Raw genomic sequence first — 23,056 nt, 5'->3', positions numbered from 1 at the left:
TTTGTTGGGGTACCTGCTTGAGAATTATAAGAAAGTATCATACGTTGGAAAGGAAATTTGCATTCTCCACTATCGGCACAATGAGAGTATACTTCCCTGATGGTCCACTCCATACCCTACCCGAAGGATAGCATCAAAACAGATATAGAGGCACAGGTGTAAGCTAACCCGCCTGTTAGGACTGAGACCAAAGTAATATGGAATCATCCTCCCCATATCTGTAATGATGGGCTTCCGGCCAAAAGCCAAGAGTCCCACCTCAAGGATTGGTCCCCCTGGATTCCGATGACCCAACCCTTGAGAGTAGTTCCGCCAAAAAGGTCCAAACCATCTTTGGGATGGCTGAGATCATCCAATACTCTCATATATAGCTTTGAATGCGAATACCTCCCAACTGTGATCCCTTCTCCCATTCATCTAAGCAGGCAGTAATAACGAATGTGGAAATATCCACGCCATTTAAATAAAATAGAAAAAAAAAAGATAAATAAATAAATGAACAAATACAATAAATAAATATATATATATATATGCATACATCTACATATATATATAACTAAGAAAAATAATAATCATAGAGATAGGACAGCAAGATGAAAGAAAGTTGATAAAATTAAGAGAAGGTCGAAGTAATATTAAGCAGAAGAAAAAGATTAAAGAGAGAAATTTAGATTCGAACTGGGGGAGCAATTTCCCAAAGTTCGGGAGCCCTCTTGCCCGTCACCAAGATTCAGCACGGGAATGAAATGCCGTGCTGAAGCTCAATGACTTCATCAAGGCATTCTCTCATTAAGAGGGACAGAGGTTGCTGGAGTAGAAGTGGATATCACAAGGGGCGTAATGCAAGGGGATCCTCTATCCCCCTTGCTCTTTAATTTAGCCCTGGATTATGCACTCCAAAAACTCCCTGATGGTGTTGGGGCAAGCCTCAGAGGAGAAACTATCAAATACTTGGCATTCGCTGACGGCATCGTCGTCGTGGCACAAACAAGAGCAGGCTTAACAGCGGTAGTAAAGAGGCTTCTTGATGAAGCAGGAGAGCTAGGCCTCGAGCCTGGCTTGAGGAAGTGCGCCACGGCCGAAATAGTTGGTGATGGTGCCAGAAAGACCTGGTACGTAGATACCCGGCCCTTCATGTGTAGGGAAGAAAATCTCCCAGTCACAAGTCCTGACGGACTCTATAAATATCTGGGGGTAGAAGTCGGGCTTGTGGTCGACATGAATGGGTCGAAACTGATTGGAAAGGCCAGAACCAAACTGGGGAATCTGCAGAGTTCGCCTTTGAAGCCTCAGTAGAAGTTCTGGGGCCTTAAAAATGGATGGTTGAATTGGATATGGGATTTAGGCATTAAGCCAAGCACTGGGGCATCAAAGGCCATTCAGCGCTATATAACGAAAATCATTCAATCATATCTGTACACTCACACCATTTAGTATCATTTTAACCTTTAATACAAATCGTAACACTTTCATACAATAAAATCTAAATGTGAAATAAATAGGGATTAAAAGGGTAAAATAAATAAATAAATTAATAAAATCAATTATAGCTCGTAATATAACCCAATACTTTGCATAAATTTTCTCAAGTTCAGGGTATTACAGTTTTCCCCCAGTATATCTCTTAAAGGTTTGTCCTGGAGTAAATGTGTCCTCCTCTGGAGATTAAAAACAGGACAATCGACTAAAATATGTTTAACATCCATTGTCACTTGACAGGTATTACAAAGAGGGGCCTGTCTCCCTTCCCCACTCTTCATTAAATAATTGTGCGTTGCATGTGTATGGCCAATACGCAGCCTAGTTAAAATAATGGTATCCCTTCTACTTGTAGAATTACAAGATGACCATTTATCCACCAATGGGTGGATTTGTTTCAATTTTGTATTGGTGGTCAGTTCAGACCATCGAGCTTGCCACTTATTTTTACAGTAAAGATGAATCTCACTTTAAAGATCTTTGTAAGGAATACTCAAGAGGGATGGATTACTTAGCCCTGAAGCTTCCTTTGCTGCCTTATCTACTTGTTCATTCCCATCCACCCCAACATGGGCAGGGACCCAACAGAAGTGAACACTGATACTCTTCCTAGATTGCAGAAGTACTAACCAGTCCTGCACCTCTTGTACTAGATGATGGCCTGGCATAATTTGTTTTAATGAGAGTAAAACACTATTGGAATCCGTAACAATTGTATAAAAACTATTTTGGTTGCCATTTTTAAAAATATGTTGGACTGCGAGAATTATTGCGTACAGCTCAGCAGTAAAAATTGAACAAGAGGATGGGAGTTTCCTTCTAATAACAATATCCCCCACCACAGCTGCACTTCCAACTCCTGCAGCCGATTTGGAGCCATCTGTAAAAACATGTTTCCCATGATGTTGAGCAGCATGATTTAAAAACTCACTTTTCATTACCCTACTAGGTAAGGTATTTTTCCCTCCTGCCGTAAAACATACTTTAACAGGTGGATTACACCAAGGAGGAGACTTGGGATATCCTACCTCTGCTATCTGTGCTGTTAACAAGCCTACTTCTCTAGCATCATTTTTCAGCTGTACTTCCAAAGGCTTAGGCACTCTAGATCTGTTAGGAGCCCGATCTAAAGGCGCCCTAACATATTTACAGTTAGGATTGTTTCTCACAGCAAGGGACCTAGCTAAAAACCTCAAACTCAACTCCTCTCTGCGAATGGAAAGGGGAGGTATGCCAGAATCAACATAGAGACTGTCAATGGGAGATGTTCTGTAAGCACCTGTGCAGATGCGAAGCCCAGCATTGTGAACAATATCAAGTTTTCCAAGTAAAGTCTTTGTAGCTGACCCATATATTTGGCATGCATAGTCTAACTTGCTCAGACACAAAGTTGTATAAATTCTAAGCAAAGTTGTTCTATCAGCACCCCAATCAAAATGCGATATCACTTTCAGAATGTTCAGTGACTTCTTAACCCTGATAGATAGGTCATTTATATGGGGACCAAATGTCATTTTCTTGTCGAAAATGACTCCAAGAAACTTGACACTATCCTCATATGGCGAAATACAATCATTTAAAAAAAGGGTGGGGATCTCTTCCCTTTTACGAGTACGAGTAAAGCGAATGGCTTTGGTCTTCTGAGGAGAAAACATGAATCTGCGAGAATTTGCCCATGCGGAAGCAGCATTTATTGCAATTTGAAGATTTTGGCATGCTTGTAGTGCAGATGATCCACTACAATAAATTGCAAAGTCATCGACAAATAGTGATCCTTGTATGCCAGGAGGTATGTGACTATCAATACGCTGCCTTGGGGGACACCTTCTTCTTGCATGTAGGATGAAGATAGTTCTGACCCTACTCTCACTTTAATTGAGCGGTTTGATAAAAATTCTTCAATAAAAGAGAACATATGTCCTCCTATACCCCACGAGGCCAATTGCTTTAAAATACCACTCCTCCAGGTGGTGTCATATGCCTTTTCGAGGTCAAAAAAGACACCCACCACCTGGTTTTGGTTAGAAAAAGCATTTGAAATTTCCCTTGATAACATCAGCAAAGGGTCTAGACTACTTCGGTTCTTCCTAAAACCAAACTGTCTGTTAGATAAAAGATTTTTTGATTCTAGATACCACACAAGTCTGTTGTTGATCATTCTCTCAAATAGTTTGCATATGCAACTGGTCAAGGATATGGGCCTATAACTAGATGGCAGTTCTGGGTCTTTACCAGACTTGTGGCCTGGAATTACAATTGAAGTATGCCAGGAATCAGGAGATGTATGGGAAGCCCATAGACCATTAAAGGTTTCTAATAAAAATTCCTTGGTATCCACTGGAAGATGTGATATCATTTCATACCGGATGCCATCCTCACCTGGGGCAGTTAAAGAGGAGCTGGAGATAGCATTTTGCATCTCCTCCATACTAAAAGGCAGGTTAAAAGCTTCAGTATTTGAAGAAGGAGGAGGAACAACAGATGTTGATGCTCTAATTTGTTGAAATGCTGGGGAATAGTTGTCAGCACTTGATACATGAGCAAAGTGCTTAGCAAGAACCTCTGCTACATCTTTGGGGTCAGATATATATCTATTATTTTCCCTTAATATTGGTAGAGGCTTAGGGACGAATTTACCTTGAAGTTTTCTAATCTTGTCCCATATTTCCTTTGAAGGAGTTTTGGTATTTATATTAGATATATATTTCTTCCAAGATGCTCTCTTTTCTTTTTTAAAAATTCTTTTTTGTTTGGCACAGGCTCTGAGATATGCTATTCTATCTGCTAAATAGTTTGTCCTCAAGTATCTTCTGAAGCAAGTTCGGGTCACTTTTCTTGCGTTGGCACATTCTTTACTCCACCAAGGAACTACAGAGCGATGAGGTAAACCGCATGTTTTAGGTATAAACTTGCTAGCATTATCATCAATAATATTTTCAAGATGTTGATAGGCATGCACTGGAGATGTAAATTCATCATATTCTTTGTCAGTGTGTGAACAGTTTTCATAAGCTGCCCAGTCTGCCTCATCTATCTTCCATTTTGGTGGACACTGAGAAGGAAGATTATGGACATAATTTAACATAATTGGCCAATGGTCACTGCCATGTAGGTGTTCATTTACTGACCAAAGGTAGTCCAATCGAATGGATGAGGAACAGATTGACAAATCAATGGCTGATGTAGAGTTGTGGAATACATCATACCTAGTTGGAGAACCATCATTCATTAGTATTACATCATTGTTGTCGATTAATTCTTCAACAAGATTACCCTATCTATCGCACACATTTCCACCCCATAAAGTATGCTTTGCATTAAAATCACCCATTAAAATAAAAGGGGCAGGAAGCTGATTGATCAAGTCTTGGAGGTCAGAAAGTCTAAGCCTTCTTGGATTACCAGCATGATCTAAGAGGAAAAGTTCTAAGGATGGTTCAATATATAGCGAGCATAAAGTAATTTTTTTCCCGATATGAGTTCTCACTGCACATGCCTGTAGTGGTGTATTGAGTGGGATTGTTTCAAATTTTACAGATTTGTGAATAATAAAACCTGTACCACCTTGAGCTCTTGCAGCTTGCAAAGGAGGGGATCTACAAAAATGATAATTGAGTCCAGGATTAAATGGTTTGTCACTGATCTTGGTTTCCTGTAGGCAAATTACCTTCGTGTCTGAGTCCCTGGTTAAAGTTTTTATTTGCTCAATGCTAGTACTTAGACCTCTGCAATTCCACTGGATGATAGACATTATCTTTTGTTATTATTTTTCTTTGTCTCATTTGTCTTTTGGGACTTTTCAGATGAAGCCATGTAAGGCCTGGAGATGGAAGGCTTTACTAGGCCACATCTCTTCTTTTCTTTCTTTCTAGGATCTTTATAAGAGTCAACCTTAGGATCATGAGCAGTAGGGCACTTACCTGACTTAGATGAAGGTGAGGATGATGGGGACCTTTTCCTCTTTGGAAGATCTTGTTTTCCAATCTCCATCAAATCAGGTAGAGATTCTGCCTGAGACAAAACATTTAAGGTGGTGGAAGCCACATTGGCTTCCTTGGAGGATTGTGCTAGAACTTCAACAGTTCGAGCACTTAACCCAGAAGGCTGGGCTACTACCTCTAGGGGAGATGCTCCTATCGGTGACAATACTTTTGGTGTGTTGGACACCATATTGACCTCTTTAGAGGTTTGTGCTCTGGCTTTTATAGCCTGAGCACTTGACCCAGATGGCTGGGCTACTACCACTAAGGGAGATGCACCTGACGGGCCAGGTGCTGCCACTGGTCCCCCTGTGGTAGTAAGGGGTAGTGGATTATAATCTTTTGTTGGCATCTTAACCGCGCGAGCAAAATTAAGTTGCCGATTGAGTAAATGCTTTGCATAACCTACACTTATATGTTCAGCATTTGCTTTCAAGATTGCAGCTTCTTCTTCCTTGTATTCTTTACATCTTTTATCATTTGGTTTATGATTATCTTTACAGTTTGCACAGGTTGTATCTCTGTTGCATTGGCCATGTTCTAACAAAGAACAGTTAATACAGATCTTCGTATTATTGCAGTACCGGGAAGGGTGACCGTACTTGAAACAATTAAAGCATTGTAAAGGCCTAGGTTTATATTCTCGAACACGTACTCTTTCATTCTCAATAATCATATGATCTGGTATAACAGGGGTTTCAAATGTTAAAACTACCATGCTTGTTTGAGGGATCTTACTTACTTTCCAAACATTAGCAGGGCACATGTCCAGAATTTCTGGTTCTGAGAATTCATATAGATCTTTATCAAAAACTACTCCTTTACCATAGCTGAAGCTCATATGTGGTTTAATATCCTTAATAGGATCAATTTCTGCAATCTTCATGCCACAAAGCATGTGAGCTTGAGTATCTGATTTTGCATTAATCAAAACAGATTGCTTACCGTATCTACTAATATCCTTACTTTTAATTAAACCAACTTTTTTTTTTTATAAATTTACTAATCTTATAATAGTTATAATTATCTATCTTCCCAGATGCAATTATCCATGTTGGGGGCTTGGGGGTTCTTACTTCTGGAAGTCTATGCTCTATTTCTTTTTCCCTCCATTCTTCTGGTTTATATACCTCCAGGTGTCTTGGTGCTTTATCACATAAAGCCCCAGAAATCAAACAATTGTCAATTTTTATGCTCTCTAAATTTTTATTTGCTTCTAAAGCAATCTCAAAACTTGAAAATGATACCCAAGCTTCCCAAAAGCCTTTACTACCATTAAGCTCCATTAAAATTTCTTTGATTGCTCCAAATCTACAGAAGGCTTCATGAATTATGTCATAGCTACAACCAATTGGTATGTTTTTTAAGTGGAGAATTTTCAGATTTTTTGTTGGATCTGGTAATGAGCCAGAACCAGAGAGTAAAGTATTACGGTTATTACAAGCATCATTTTCCACCAGTGCCGATAAATTGTCTTTAACAACACTGGTCAGAGAAGTATTGTTGGAGGAATCCTTTTTATTGCCGAGGTTGTTAACAGAGCTTTCCCTATTTAAACAAGCATTAGTCGTCAACGGTGTCTGGGGTTCGCCATTTGATCCAGGGGTACGGGGAATATTAAGTTTACTCATTAATTATTTTATTAGGGGGAGGGAAGGGGTCATAATAACAATGAAAAAAAAAAAAACAATGGAAAAAAATATAGTTTAAGGGAGAGAAAAAATTAACTGTCTGAAATTCCAAAGAAGACACCGTTGGCCTTTCCTGGAATTAATTTCTCCACCAATGACACCTGTGAAAGCTGCTTACCAAATGTCCACTCCCTACCCTACCACAAAGGGATGGTACCACTATGATTAGAGTGGCTCAAGTGTATGCCAAACCCGCTTGATGGGACTGAGAGCATTTCAAGAATACAATCATCCCCACTCTAATCATAGTGGCAGGCAAACCGGACAGAATGCCGAGAGTCCTATCTCTATAAAATCGCCAACCCCTGGAATCCGAAGGCCAAATTTCCTAAGAGATAGTTCCGCGTGCCAGTATGGGAATACCGACACTCCTAGGTGTCCAAACATTTTCGGGCAGTTGGCAAGACCACCACAGCTCCCACAATTGATTTTGAAATAAAAACCGATCATGGATACAATGTCCCCTCTAAAAAACCTAGACAGTGAAATTGTCCAGAGACCATTAGCCTATGCCAGAGGCTCAAACTGCGGATGAGCGATATGGACCTATTAACGGTCAAAATCTTGGAGGGCGGCTTGTCCATATATGCCAACTATATGGGCATGTCGGGGAGAGGCGATGTCTCCTAGCGTTGTTGGCCATGAAGTTTGACCGTCTGACGTTCCTCGTTGAGTGGAGATGGTCGCCGGGAGAGTTTGCGGCGAAAGTTCTGTAAACATCTGCGTATTCGCAGCAACTTTATTAGCTTAAGGCTAGTAATAAGGAATTAGGGACAAACATCTACCAGGTTCCTTAAGTAAATACCTACTAAACTTGCAAACTCAATCCTAGCAAGTGTAGGAAAGGAACCTAACCTTGAGGAGCTAGAAAAGTACCAGCTGGTCTAGGTAGGACGATGATTAGTTAGTTAGGCGAGAGCTCTCAGTTAGGGTTAGGTGGAAAAAAAAAAAAAGCCAAATGCCTCGTCATCTTATTAGTGACGCGCATGAATAGATTAACGAGATTCCCACTGTCCCTACCTACAATCTAGCGAACCCACAGGCAGGGGAACGGGCCTGCACACAACAGCGGGGAAAGAAGACCCTGTTGAGCTTGACTCTAGTCTCATATTGTAGAGAGACATCAGAGGTGTAGCATAGGTGGGAGGTCTTGGCATTCGTGCCCTGGCCGACAGTGAAATACCACTACTCTGATCGTATCTCTACTTACTCGGTGAAGTGGAACCGGAGCCTGGCTCCCAAGGTGGGCCAGTGTCTCTGAGATTCTAGCTCCAAGCTGTTTACGGTGCGGGCCGTCCGTGGCCGAGCTCTCCGGAACGAGGCGGCAGCAGCCCGCGGTGGGCGTGCGCGCCCGATGGCGATCCTGGCCGAGGACGGTATCAGGTGGGGAGTTTGACTGGGGCGGTACATCTGTCAAATGGTAACGCAGGTGTCCCAAGGCTACCTCAGCGAGGACAGAAACCTCGCGTAGAGTAAAAGAGCAAAAGCTAGCCTGATCCTGATTTTCAGTACGAATACGGGCTGCGAAAGCACGGTCTATCGATCCTTTTGACCTTTTAAGAGTTTTAAGCAAGAGGTGTCAGAAAAGTTACCACAGGGATAACTGGCTTGTGGCGGCGAAGCTTTCATAGCGACGTCGCTTTTTGATCCTTCGATGTCGGCTCTTCCTATCATTGTGAAGCAGAAATTACAAAGCGTTGGATTGTTCACCCGTCAATAGGGAACGCGAACTGGGTTTAGACCGTCGCGAGACAGGTTAGTTTTACCCTACTGTTGTTGCGCGCGTCGTTGCGATAGCAGTCTTGTTCAGTACGAGAGGAACCGCAGGACCAGGCCGCTGGTGTCGCTCCTGGCGGAGTCGCCAAGGGAGCGGGGCTACGCCCGCCGGATTTACGTCTGAACGCCTCTACGACGGAATCCGGGCTTGAGTTAGCAACGATAGGACGTAATGTGCGGAGCGCTGGGAACCGGCCGAAAGATACGGACCTGGCCGCCGCGCCACCGACCCGGCTGGTTCATCCAAGCCAGTCCGAAGGAGAGTGCCCTTGCAAAGAGAGAAAGTCATTTGGGAGGTTGTCGCGCCAGGCTCGGCGGCAAGTATGACGACTACGGCCCTCCCCCTCTCTCTAATGGAGATCATCCCACGGCCCAGTGCGCCGTACGGCAAACCACCTCAACTCGACTTGCGTAGAAAGTCGGGGTGTCGTAAGGGGTAGAGTAGCGAGCAATCCCAAATAAGCTGCGATCCTCTTAGACCCTGCATTGCCCGGCTCACGGTATTATCTTGTTCGTCGCGGGCGACTGCCAGTGGTGACGGTGGTGGCAGCAGCGGCAGCTTGGCCTGCTCGCCGCCGCCTCCTTCCCGCCGGCTGTTTCGCTGCGCGATTTTCTTGTGCTTTAAGGACATCTCAGTGTCCCCCACCTCCGAGTTGAGGGTGTTGTCCGGAGTCGGCGGGTCAAGCCACTAGGCCAGAACCAGCCGCAGCCCCTGCACCCCTACCTCTATAACCCAGCGCTTTGCTCGCTTTAAACTAGGAAGAGGTGGTACAGATGCGGACGAGGAGCTGCGGCGGCAGTCTAGTGGCTAGGCGGGGCGTCCCAGCAGGGGGAAGCTAAGTCTGCGATAGCAGGCATTCGCGTCGGCCGACTTGTGAGGCCGACAATTTACTTTTTGAGTTGGCCCAGTCAGTCAGTGGCTGTGGCGTGCTCCAAGCCATTCGGTTCTGCCCGATATAACAGTCATGAAGGAGGTGCCAGGGACGGGAATGCACTCCCGCGCCCATCGGCATGGTCTCTGGGCGCTGTGCTGAGCCAGCCAGCCGGAGAGACAAGACTCTTGGCAGTGTCCTAGACGTTGCGGAGGTCCGGGCACCGCGCACGCAAGCTGTGCCAAAGTGGCCGTGGCTATAGCCCAGAGAGGGCTATTGGTTGGTTAGCGCTAAACTACCTTATTTCTGGGATTCATGTAGGGCAGTGCAATAGCACATGCTCAATGCAGCATGAAGAGCCCAAATTTCCTTTGCGAGAGAATGTATTGTGGAGTCTGCGACTCTATGTTCCCCTGGGCCGAATCCTTAGCAACAACTGCAGTTGTTGCTGCAGCAACACTTGCAGTAGGAAGTGCATTAGTGCTTTTGTGAGAGAAGGCAGTGTACGTTCTAAGTTGCTGTGTGCTTGCAGATGTAGGGCTTTGTGGTCTCAAGTCCGTCTGTCAAAACCCGGAACAACAAAGGCTGCAGTAGAACCGGCTTTGTGAGGCAAGTTGTTGTACATAGAGCTGTGTGCTCTTGTCATGGAGGCCTGGAAGCGAGAGCAATCCAGTGCTTAGTGATCTCTAATCCTGGTAGTTGCCCCTAACTGAACCCATGAGCAGCATCAAAAGTATGGTTGCCTTTGCGGCAGAAGTCTACGTGCTGGAAGGTATGTGCTCTTGGTAGTAGGTATCTTGAGTGGTAGTTTGGATCCTTGAAGACTGATAGGATGTGCCCCTGGTTAGGCACCCCAGTCTGAAGCCTCAGCGACTACTATTGCAGCAGCAGCTGCAGTTTGAAGCGCACAAGTGCCTTTGAGAGATAGAGAAGGCAGTGCTTCCTTGGAAACTGTGAGGTTAAATTTGTTCCTCGGTGCTGCCCCCATGTGAACGCTTGAGCAAGCACCCAGCATACCGCCGGATTTGCGAGCCAAGAAGGGTTGCTGTGAGGTGTATGCACTTGGTAGTTGTTTGCACGAGTGGAACTTTGGATGCTGTGGATTTTCCCCAGTCTGCTGCTGCAGCAGCAGCTTGAAGAGCATGATCGCCTTTGAGAGAGAAGGCAGTGCTTTCTTGGTAACTGTGAAAAGGCTGGTTCCTCAGTCTTGCCCCCATGTGAACCCTCGAGCAAGCACCAGGAATACGGTCGGCTCTGCGAGACCAGTCGACGTGCTGTCAGGCGTGTGTTCTTGGTAGTAGTTTGCGCGAGTGGGACTTTGGAACTCTGAGGACTGTGATAGTATGTGAGCCTGTGGACTTGCCCCAGTCAGAAGCCTTAGTGAGTACTGTAGCAGCAGCAGCAGCAGCATCAGTTTGAAGAGCACAATTGCCTTTGAGAGAGAAGGCAGTACTTCCTTGGAAACTGTGAGAAGGCTGGATCCTCTGTCCGGGCCCCGTCTGAACCCAGAGCAGCAGCAGCACGATCTCCTGTGCAACATGAGCCAGCGTGTGTACAGCTGTATGCTCTTGGTAGTACGTCGCTGGGCTGGGACTTGGGAGCCATGGAAACTGTGAGAAGGAAGGTTTGTGCCTCAGGCCTGCCTCCGTCTGAACCCAGAGCAGCAGCAGCACATACACCCGTGCAGCAGTGTGGCTTTGGAAGTAGGTCGTGCGGGTGGGACTTTAGAGCCATGGAAACTGTGAGAAGGAAGGTTGGAGCCTCAGGCCTGCCTCCGTCTGGCACATACACCCGTGCAGCAGTGTGGCTTCGGTAGTAGGTCAGTTGTGTGCAGATAAGACTTAGGGACCATGGAAACTGTGAGAAGTTGTTTTTTTTCAAGTGGGCACAGGAAGGGACAGTGAGATTCTTCTTCTTTTCTTCTTCTTTTTCTTGTTGTTGTTGTTGTTGTTGTTCATAAGCAACACCTGCTTGTCGAATGATAATGCATAGGTTGATCTTATTTGCCACAAAGCTCTGATTACTGTACACTATTTTACAAATATTATTCCAGGTATGACTAGCTCTTGTTTCTTCCTCATAAGTAACACCTGCTTGTCGAACGATAATGCAGAAGTAAATCTTACATGTCACAAAATTCTCTGAATACTGTACACTATTTTACAAATGTTATTCTACGTATGACTAGCCCTAGCCTCTTCTTCATAAGCAACACCCGTTTTTTCATAATGAACACGTGTACACTATTTTTCTAGCCTCTTCTTCATAAGCAACACCTGTTTATATAATGAACACCTGTACACTAATAAATAATAAATAATTATGATAAATAAATGATAATAAATAATAAAAAAAATAATAAAACCAAATAATAAATAATGAGAATACTAAATAAGAATAAATAACAATAATTAATAAATAACAAAATAATAATAAATAATAATAAATAATTATGATAAATAAATTATAATAATAAAAAAATTATAAAAATAAACGATAAATAATGATAATACTAAATAAAAATAAATAACAATAAATAAAAATTAATAAATAGTAATAATGAATTATAAATAAAAAAAATAAAAAACAATAATGATGAATTATAATAATAAAAAATAATAATTAATAATAAATAATAATAATAATGAATAATAAGCAACACCTGCTTGTCGAATGATAATACAGAAGTTAATCTTACTTGCCACAAAGCTCTGATTACTGTAAACTATTTTACAATTATTATTTCAGGTATGACTACCTCTAGTTTCTTCCTCATAAGCAACACCTGTTCTTGTTCATAATGAACACCTGTACACTATTTTACAAATGTTACCACCTGTACACTATTTTACAAATGTTATTCTACGTATGACTAGCTCTAGCCTCTTCTTTGTAAGCAACACCTGTTCTTCTTCATAATGAAAATCTGTACACTATTTTACAAATGTTATTCCAGGTATGACTAGCTCTAACCTCTTCTTCATAAGCAACACCTGCTTGTCGAATGATAATACAGAAGTTAATGTTACTTAACACAAAGCTTCTTATTTCTAACATGTTTTAAGTCAAAATGATTATCATTATCATTATTATTATTATTATTATTATTATTATCATTATTATTATTGTTATTGTTGTTGTTATGCTTGATAAAGGTTGAACATATCTAAGTAGCTAGCCTACCAGATTTAAGCAAAATTTCATCTCTCCCTGAAAAGTAAGGGTTAGGTGGCCTTCCAAGGCAACCTAGACAGTAAAATGTTGGATACTTGGTCAGAAAGTGTAGTTTGGGCCCTTACCCCATGAGTGAAATCAAAAAATCGCTGGCGGGTGTGGTCCTTTCATCGGTATTAAGCATTATTGTTCCTGACATATATAGGAGAAGGTGCTCTCCAAGAAAAATTTGAAATTGTGTATGAGGTTCCCGTAGAGTTTTTTTTAACGTATCTATACGAAATTTCTCATTTTTGTGGCTGAGGCTTGATAAAACCAGGGCAAACAGTGAGAAAACCAAATGCTTGCCTGGTATTCAATGTAGATTCCCTTGTTGTAAGCATGCAGAGCCCCAGAACTGAAAGAAACACTGACCACATCAGGGGAAAAGAGCTTGTGAACTTGTGGAAGTTTGGGAGAAAATTTTGAGAAACAAGAGGTGTCCTACTTTTTGTGTAGAAATGGCGTGGAGAGAGCAGTGTATCTGCTGGGGAGAGTGGCCCTTTGGTTGGTGGTGATGTCCATTGGAGATTAATAAGTTTCAAGCAGTCCAGATGATGCCATGCATTAATCCATAGAGAGTGAGAGTTAACTGAGAAATTGCCTGGATTCTAGTAGTTGTGGCCATGTGGAAGCCTTGGTGAGGGGTGCATATCCTAGGAACAGAGAATGAATGATTTAAAGTTTTCAGGCATCCTGACATCTAAGGTCATTGACGCTGGTAACATTTAATTTATGTATATAAAAATAAAAAATGAAATAAAATAAAAAATTAAAGAGTATTCAATTAAAATCATCAAAATTGGATGTCATAAAAGTTAAATATTTTCCAGAAGACCTGCTTCTGAAAGAAATCTAAAAATGCCACTTGCATGGTAGGACACATCATTTCCAAGAATCTTGGCAAGGATGAACCTACCACCCTCACCTCGAGCCTCAAACAAATATCTATTCCGCAAGTTGTTATAATTGGGGCATTCGGTCAACAAATGCCTTACTGTTAGAGGTACTAAACAGTTGTCACAATACGGTTGGTGTTGGTCCTTCAGCAGAAACTCATGTGTCAACCGAGTGTGACCAATACGGAGACGACAGAGACGTCTCCCATTTTCGGGGCATCATATTATACCTCCAAGGAGATATGTCATTTGTTACTTCCCTCATTTTATTGCCATCTTGACTATCCCATTGCTGTTGCCATTTATTGCAAACCAATTTCTTGATGTCAGGTAAGAAATCATTACAGGGAATGGGATACCTTCTTGGCAGCAACTCGGATGCTGCCTCCTTAGCCAGTGAATCTGCCTTCTCATTCCCAGACACACCTACATGTGCTGGAACCCAACAAAATTGAACTGTTATACCTCTCCGTCCAATAAGGAAGAGCCATTCTAAAATCTTTAAAACTAGAGGGTTATTAGAATTAAAAACTTCCATAGCTTGAAGGAGACTCCTTGCATCACTAAAAATTGTAAAATTACCCTCCTTCTCCAACGCTATTTTCTCAATAGCGGTTAAAATGCCATACAGTTCGGCAGTAAATATGGAAGCGGTCAGAGGAAGTGCACCTCTACAATAAAAACCATTACTATGTACTCCAGCATCAGATTTGGAGCCATCAGTATAGATAAAAGTTGATCCTCTATGTTCTTTAACATGTTCATTAAAAAGACCTGGCTTCTAGGTCTGACATATTCTTCTCATCTCCAATAAAATATTTACAAAAAGATATCTCTGGTAACTTCCATGGAGGCGTTGATGATACCTTGAATGGAAGTACCTTATTTCTAATTATATCCAGACTATTTAATAATAGTTTCACCCGAAAGCCATAAGGTTGAGGAGATTTTGGGTGCAACTCAAAGTATGATGCGTGTCTTACAAGGCTTGCAGTCTGAAAGGCTAGAGAGTTAGGGAGTCTTTGCAATCTAAACCAATACCGAAGAATGGAAGACATTCGGTAAAGGTCTAGAGGTAACTCTCCAGCATCAACAAGGAGACTTGGGATAGGCGAGGTTTTAAAAGCTCCAGTAGACAATCTAATACCTGCATGATTTATCGAGTCTAATATTTTTAACCGGCTTGGGGTGGCTGAAGAATATACCTCACAACCATAACTAATTTTGGAAAAAATCAAGGCCTTGTATAATTTTAAAATAGTATTGCGGTCTGGCCCCCATGATGTATGGGACAATACTTTTAAGATATTCAGAGCTTCAACACATTTAGCTTTTAGCGCTTTTAGGTGAGAAACCCATGTAAGTCTACAGTCAAATATCAAACCTAAAAATTTGGTTTCCGATACACATGGTATCCGTTGACCTTTAATGTATATATCCGGGTCTGGATGTACTCCCCGGATACGACAAAAATGGACAACGGTAGTTTTACTTGTCGAGAACTTAAATCCATTCATGTCAGCCCACTGGATAATTTTATCAATAGAGAGTTGGATTTTTCTCTCAACCATTGCCATTCTAGTGCCAGCAAATGATATTGAGAGATCATCCACAAATAATGTTGAGAGAACATCCTGGGGAATGGCTGAGGATATCCCATTAATTGCTAGTGCAAAAAGGGTTACACTCAGCACACTACCCTGAGGAACTCCTTCTTCCTGGCACTTACTCTCAGATAGTGTTTCCCCAACTCTCACTTGAAAAACTCTATGTGAAAGAAATGCCTGAATAAATAGTGGCAGCTCTCCTCTCAATCCCAATTCATGAATGGTTTTAAGAATACCATATCTCCATGTGGTATCATATGCCTTTTCAAGGTAAAAAAATACTGTAACATGGCGCTGTTTGGAAGTAAAGGCTTCACGAATAGAAGACTCAAGTCCTATCAACACATCAGTCGTTGAGTGCATTTTTCGGAATCCACATTGAATCGGTGATAAAATACCTTTCTTTTCAAGTTACCATATCAGCCTTGCATTGACCATCTTCTCCATGATTTTACATAAACAAGATGTCAATGCAATAGGACGATAGTTTGCTGCTAAAAACTTGTCTTTACCGGGTTTTAAAAAGGCTAAAATAATGGCTAGTTCCCAAGCACTTGGGTAACTATGATCAAGCCATATTCTATTAATAATGCTTAAAATAAATAGCTTTGTATTAAAATGTACATGTTTAATCATTGCATATGGAATTCCATCGGGTCCAGGGGCTGTATCGTTGCAATGAGCAAGTGCGGAATCAAATTCTCTTTCAGTGAAAGGAGAATTATACGACTCTTCCCTTCTTGTTGTAAAATTTAAAATTTTCTTTTCTTCAGTGCTCATATACTGGTGACCAGGGGCTCCTTCACACTTGCAGGATACATTTGAAAAATGATTAGCCAGGGCATTGCTAACTTCATTTGCTTCAGTTACATACTGGCCATTCACCTTCAACACTGGTGGTGGGTTGGGGGTGAATTTGCCAGCTATCTTTTTTACTTTCCTCCACACAGAAGATGATGGTGTTCTACTGTTAATGGAGGAAACAAAAGACATCCATGACTGGCGCCTTGCTTCTTTCATGGCACGACGGAACTGTGCTCTACATTTCTTGTACATAGTTAAATTCTCATCAGTTCTGCGTCTACGCAATCGTGTTAAGAGATCTTCTTGTGGCTCTGTGGAGTGCAGTTAGTTCTGAAGACCACCACGGGACTGGTTGTCGTTTGAATAACCCTGTTATTTTGGGAATTGAATCGACTCCTGCTGCATGAAGAGTTCCATTCAGTAGGTCTATGGCATCATCAACACTTTCAAACTGTTCTGCTCTCCCTTCGATTTCACTTAGCTCGGAAAATTTAACCCAGTCTGCCTTGTCTAGATTCCAACGTGGCGATCTTTGCAAAGGCGGACCCTTGTTGGTGTTTATAATGATTGGTGCTAGTATGCCAATCATCTAATGTCCTCCAATCAAAATTAAGAAGGCAGTTAGAGCTTGCAATTGAAAGGTCAATGCATGACAAAGTACCTGTCTGAACATGAAAGTGTGTGGGCTCTCCTGTATTAAGGAGTCCCACATCCTCATTCTCCACAATTGATGAGATAATATTGCCCCTTGTGTTGGCCAAAACATCACCCCACAAAGGGTGTCTACCATTAAAATCTCCAAGTAATACGCTGTGGCAAGGCCTCAGAAGGCAATATGATTACCTTGTCATGCAGTACTTTATTATCAGAGGTTGTATTTCTTTTCTTAGGATTACTGGCAGTGCTAGGTGGGGTTGCTGTCTCCTGTGGTAAATTTACCTTTGATTTTAAGGCCTTTGCATAGCTGGTTGATTTATTCAACAGTCTTTTTGCATGTCCCACACTTATGTGTTCTAAACTTGATTTGTTTAGGGCAGCTTCCTCCAACTTATACAGTTCGCATCTCCTATCAGTTGATTTATGATTCAAATTGCAATTTGAACACCTGGCCTCAAGTGTACATTCTCCATGATAAGTTTTGGAGCAAATACCACACATTTTTCCATTTTTACAAACTTTGGATGGGTGTCCAAATTTAAAACAATTAAAACATTGCAGTGGCTTTTGTTTGAAAGGTCGAACTTTAATCCTTTCATTTTCAATAAAAATATGGAAAGGTACATCAGCATCCTGGAAAGTGAGTATAATCATTGAAGTTCCAGGAACCTTATGCACTTTCCATACATTTAATGGACACATAGAAAGTATCTCCTCCTCTGTAAATTCGTATAGGTCCTTATTAAAGACCACTCCCCTTCCATAACTAAAATTTAGATGAGGTTTCATTTCCAATGTAATTTCATCACTGCCTGTCTGTAAGTTAGACAGTATTGCAGACTGAGTCGAAGATTTGGCATGGATGAGATAACTGTTCTTCCCAAAACGAGATATATCTCCAGGTGCTATGGTTCCTACTTTTTTTTGGATAAACTTACATATCTTAAAATAATTCCCTATTATCCCTTTAGATTCAGCTAAGAGCCACATTGGTGGTTTGGGTTTTCTCTGTGAAGGCATGGGTACATTTCTATCTTTTTTCAAACCAATCAGCAGGTTTGTACACATCCAATTCCTTTGGGACCTTATCACAAAGAGCTCCCATGATGTTCAATTCGTTAATTTTGATACTACTAATATTACTTATGGCATTAAACGCCTCATCGTGACTTTCAAAAGATATCCAAGAATCCCATTTTTCATCTCCAAGTCTCATCCTTATTTCCTTTATCAATCATATGCTCTATGTATATCATCATAATTTGTCTCTAATGGGATTTGGGAAACATGAAGGAATCGTAGTTTCCCTGTGTTACCCAAATTGCTAGATTTTTTAACATCAGTAGAGTGGTCCTTTTTAGTTCGAAAGTCGTCAACAGAGTTTTCCTTAATTACAGTAGCAGAAGTCGTCAACAGTGCCGGGGGAGAGTCAGCAAATCCAGGGGATGGGGAGTCAGTATTTGAAGGGTCCATATTTAAGGGTGGGATTTTCAGGTTTTTTGTTGTTTTGTTGGGGTACCTGCTTGAGAATGAGAGAAATTTAGAGTCAAACTGAGGAAAAGAAATTACCCAGTTCGAGAGCCCTCTTGCCCGTCACAAGCCTTCAGCACGGGAATGATATGCCGTGCTGAAGCCCTATGACTTCATCAAGGCATTCTCTCGGTAAGAGGGAATATTCCAGGTATGACTAGCTCTTGTTTCTTCCTCATAAGTAACACCTGCTTGTCGAACGATAATGCAGAAGTAAATCTTACATGTCACAAAATTCTCTGAATACTGTACACTATTTTACAAATGTTATTCTACGTATGACTATCCCTAGCCTCTTCTTCATAAGCAACACCTGTTTTTTCATAATGAACACGTGTACACTATTTTTCTAGCCTCTTCTTCATAAGCAACACCTGTTTATATAATGAACACCTGTACACTATTTTACAAAGGTTATTCCTGCAACACCTGTTTTTTTTCATAATGAACACTTGCACACTATTTTACAAATGTTATTCCTGCAATACCTGTTTTTTTCATAATGAACACCTGTACAGTAATAAATAGTAATGATACATAATAAAAAATAATAAATAAAAATGATAAATAAATAATAAAAAATAATAATAAATAATTATTATAAATAATAAATAATAAAAAATGATAAAAACAAATAATAATAAATAACGATAATACTAAATAAGAATAAATAACAATAAATAATAATAATTAATAAATAACAAATAAGAATAAATAACAATAATTAATCATAATTAATAAATAAAAAATAAAAAATAATAATAAAGAATTATAATGAATAACAATAAAAAAATAATTAATAATAATAATGAATGAATAAGTATCTATACGAAATTTTTCATTTTTGTGGCTGAGGGCTTGATAAAACCAGGGCAAACAGTGAGAAAACCAAATGCTTGCCTGGTATTCAATGTAGATTCCCTTGTTGTAAGCATGCAGAGCCACAGAACTGAAAGAAACACGGACCATATCAGGGGAAAAGAGCTTGTGAACTTGTGGAAGTTTGGGAGAAAATTTTGAGAAACGAGGTGTCCTACTTTTTGTGTAGAAATGGCGTGGAGAGAGCAGTGTATCTGTTGGGGAGAGTGGCCCTTTGGTTGGTGGTAATGTCCATTGCTCCTAGTAGTTGTGGCCATGTGGAATCCTTGGTGAGGGTTGCACATCCTAGGAACTGAGAGAAAATCATGGACCATACCAGGGACCAATGGCTTGTTGTGGCGAAGGTGAGGGCTACCTGGTCCTGTGGTTTAGTGTGGGGTGTGTGTGTGTATGCCTCGTGAGAGGTACAACAGGTCCACTGTTGTGGCCCGAATAACGGTAAGGTCGTGGAGTCAGTGCCAAGTCTCGTTAGCCTTGGCAGGCAGACTGTGGTTACCGCAGGTGCTGATGGCTCCCCATGCGACCGGTGGCAACTGAGCGTCGAATTCGTTCCCTTGTCTGAGCGAGGGTTGACAATGTAGGAGAGCGATGCGGGGGGGGCCCTTGCGAGAGAGGCCCTCCCCTGTGTCGTGTCTCTGAGAATGAGAGGTGGGTCTGGTTTAGCTCTGCTCAGACCAGCCAGCGATGAGACAATGTTTTTGTCGCTGGCCAGCAGAGTAGAGTTGACTGGCCTCCTGTTGGAAAGTACTTAGAACTTGTGGCAATGAAGGGTTCCGCTTTGCTTGAGAGAGAGCAGCAGCCCCTTGATTCAGAGAAAGGAGAGCGATGGAAATAGGCCGGGCTCCTGCCTGACCCTTGTCCGAACTCACCCGTAGTAGCTCTGCAGCGGCAGCGGCAGCAGCAGCCGTCTCGTCTTTGCGAGAGAAGGCGGAGGCGACGGGATGCAGTAGGACGCGATCTTTGGGACGTGGATCCCGGCCTTTAGAGAGAAAGATTAAGTAAGCAAACTACCTGGTTGATCCTGCAGGTAGTCATATGCTTGTCTCAAAGATTAAGCCATGCATGTGTCAGTACAGGCCGCTCTAAGGCGAAATCGAGAATCGCTCATTAAATCAGTTATCATTCATTTGATCCAAACCTACTACACGGATAACCCTGGTAATTCTAGAGCTAGTACGTGAACATTACAACTCCGACTGGAAGGGAGGAGTGCTTTTATTAGTTGAAAACCAAGCGGGCCTCGGTCCGTTCAGTTTGCTGTGATGACTGAATAACTTTGTGCAGAGGGCACGGTCTCCGCACCGGCTCCGTATCTTTCGAGTTTCTGCCTTATCATGCTGTGGATTGTAGGCCATGCACCTACAGTGGCTGTTACGGGTGACGGAGAATCAGGATTCGATTCCGGAGAGGGAGCCTGAGAAACGCCTACCAAATCCAAGGAAGGCAGCAGGCACGCAAATTACCCAATCCCAGCTCTGGGAGGTAGTGACGAAAAATAACAATGCGGGACTCTTCCGAGTCTGCGTAATTGGAATGAGCACACTTTAAATCCTTTAGCAACAACCAATTGGAGGGCAAGTCTGGTGCCAGCAGCCGCGGTAATTCCAGCTCCAATAGCGTATATTAAAGTTGTTGCGGTTAAAAAGCTCGTAGTTTGAGCTCAGTTCTGGACTGGCTGGGGAGGTCACCGCCCGGTGCTTCCCCGTCAGGCTCCGAACAGCTTCCGTGAGTGGAAGCCAAGCCGGTTCTGCCGGGGTGCTCTTCACCGAGTGTCCCGCGCGGCCGGCCAGTTCATCTTGAATAAATGAGAGTGCTCAAAGCAGGCTACTCTCGAATACAATGCCCGAATGTTACCTGCATGGAATGATGGAAGATGATCTCGGTTCCATTTTCTTGGTGGTGGGAGCCAGAGGTAATGATAAAGAGGGACTGTCGGGGGCATCCGTACTACGACCCGAGAGGTGAAATTCAGTGACCGTCGTAGGACGAACAACAGCGAAAGCATTTGCCAAGCATGTCTTCGTTGATCAAGAACGAAAGTTAGAGGATCGAAGGCGATCAGATACCGCCCTAGTTCTAACCCTAAACGATGCTGACTAGCAATTCGCCGTCGTTATTCCCATGACGTGGCGAGACGCCCCCCGGGAAACCTCAAGTCTTTGAGTTCCGGGGGTAGTAGGGTTGCAAAACTGAAACTTGGAATTGACGGAACAGCCCCACCAGAAGTGGAGCCTGCGGCTTAATTTGACTCAACACGGGAAACCTCACCAGGCCCGGACACCAGAAGGATTGACAGATTAAGAGCTCTTTCTCGATTTGGTGGGTGGTGGTGCATGGCCGTTCTTAGTTGGTGGAGTGATTTGTCTGGTTAATTCCGGTAACGAACGAGACTCTGGCCTACTAAATAGTGGACGGGCGTTTTGGTGCATGGGCCCCTTTCGACACAGTCTTCTTAGAGGGATGAGCAGCGAGTATAGCTGCAGGAGATTAAGCAATAACAGGTCTGTGATGCCCTTCGATGTCCTGGGCCGCACGTGCGCTACACTGAATGGGTTAGCGGGTTGTCCTTCTCCGGGAGGAGCGGGAAATCGCGTGAAAACCATTCGTGATAGGGATTGGGGCTTGCAATTGTTTCCCATGAACGAGGAATTCCCAGTAAGCGCAAGTCGTCAGCTTGCGTTGATTAAGTCCTTGCCCTTTGTACACACCGCCCATCGCTACTACCGATTGAATGATTTAGTGAGGCTTTCGGACTGGCGGTCTTGGACTGGGGCGGCGGGTTTCTCCCAGCAATGGGATTCCGCCGACTCGCCTGGATGGGCCAGAAAGATGTCCAAACTTGATCATTTAGAGGAAGTAAAAGTCGTAACAAGGTTTCCGTAGGTGAACCTGCGGAAGGATCATTACTGATGGATGGCTCGGCTGTGCTGCCCTGGGGCGCACGGAGCCAGATGGAGAGCTAGTGTGAGGCTCTAGAGGTGGTTTTTGGTGGAGGGGGGCAGTCAGTACAAAGACGTCTCGAGGGCTATGGAGCCACTGTCGTCCGTGTCGCCAGAGAGAAGGAAGAGGCGGCAGCGCGGTGCGGCACGCTTTAGGCGGGGTTACGCCGCTGGCCGGAGACGACGTCGAGTACTACTGTCTCCGTAGTGATGACGGTCGGAAAGAGAGAGAAGCACGGCCGTCGGAGGAGGGCCTGCCGCGCTGGCATGTCCGTGGCGGGCCGTGATGGAAGTCACGCTTAGCCCATATTTTTGTAATAATTTCCAATTTGAACTACTTCTAATGGTGGATCCTCGGCTCGTGGGTAGATAAAGACCGCAGCAAAATGCGTGTCGGCATGTGAATCGTAAGATTATGAGACGCATCGACCAGTTGAACGCACATTGCGGCGAGGGCACTGACCAGTGTCTTCGCCACTCCCGGACAAGTGTCTGTTAAGCATCCATCCCGGTGAAGGGTATTGCTGCGGCAGGCCCCGGCTGGCAGCGGCGCCGAGTGTGCAGCCCCCGGAGAGAAGGGGGCCGGCCGGAGGCGCGCCGCTGGAAGGGGCGGCCGCGGCTACCGTGAGCCGTGGCGAGATGGGGATGTCGGGCCGCCGCCCACTATTTTTGTGGGCTGGCGGTCCGTTCCCTCAAGTGTGAAATGTCGCCGTGTCCCTGGACTGGGCCC

At 43.1% G+C, this 23,056-nt stretch overlaps 1 pseudogene; it reads left to right on the top strand.

Annotated features, from left to right (window-relative positions):
* The first annotated feature begins 22,661 nt into the window (after window positions 1-22,661).
* Window positions 22,662-22,820, top strand: LOC137634052 (5.8S ribosomal RNA; annotated as a pseudogene).
* Window positions 22,821-23,056: the final 236 nt, after the last annotated feature.

The sequence above is a fragment of the Palaemon carinicauda genome, chromosome 43 (genome assembly GCF_036898095.1).
Source record: "Palaemon carinicauda isolate YSFRI2023 chromosome 43, ASM3689809v2, whole genome shotgun sequence".
In the NCBI taxonomy this organism is placed as follows: domain Eukaryota; kingdom Metazoa; phylum Arthropoda; class Malacostraca; order Decapoda; family Palaemonidae; genus Palaemon; species Palaemon carinicauda.
Note: the sequence above shows the minus strand (reverse complement) of the source record. Positions and strands in the feature narration are given on the sequence as shown.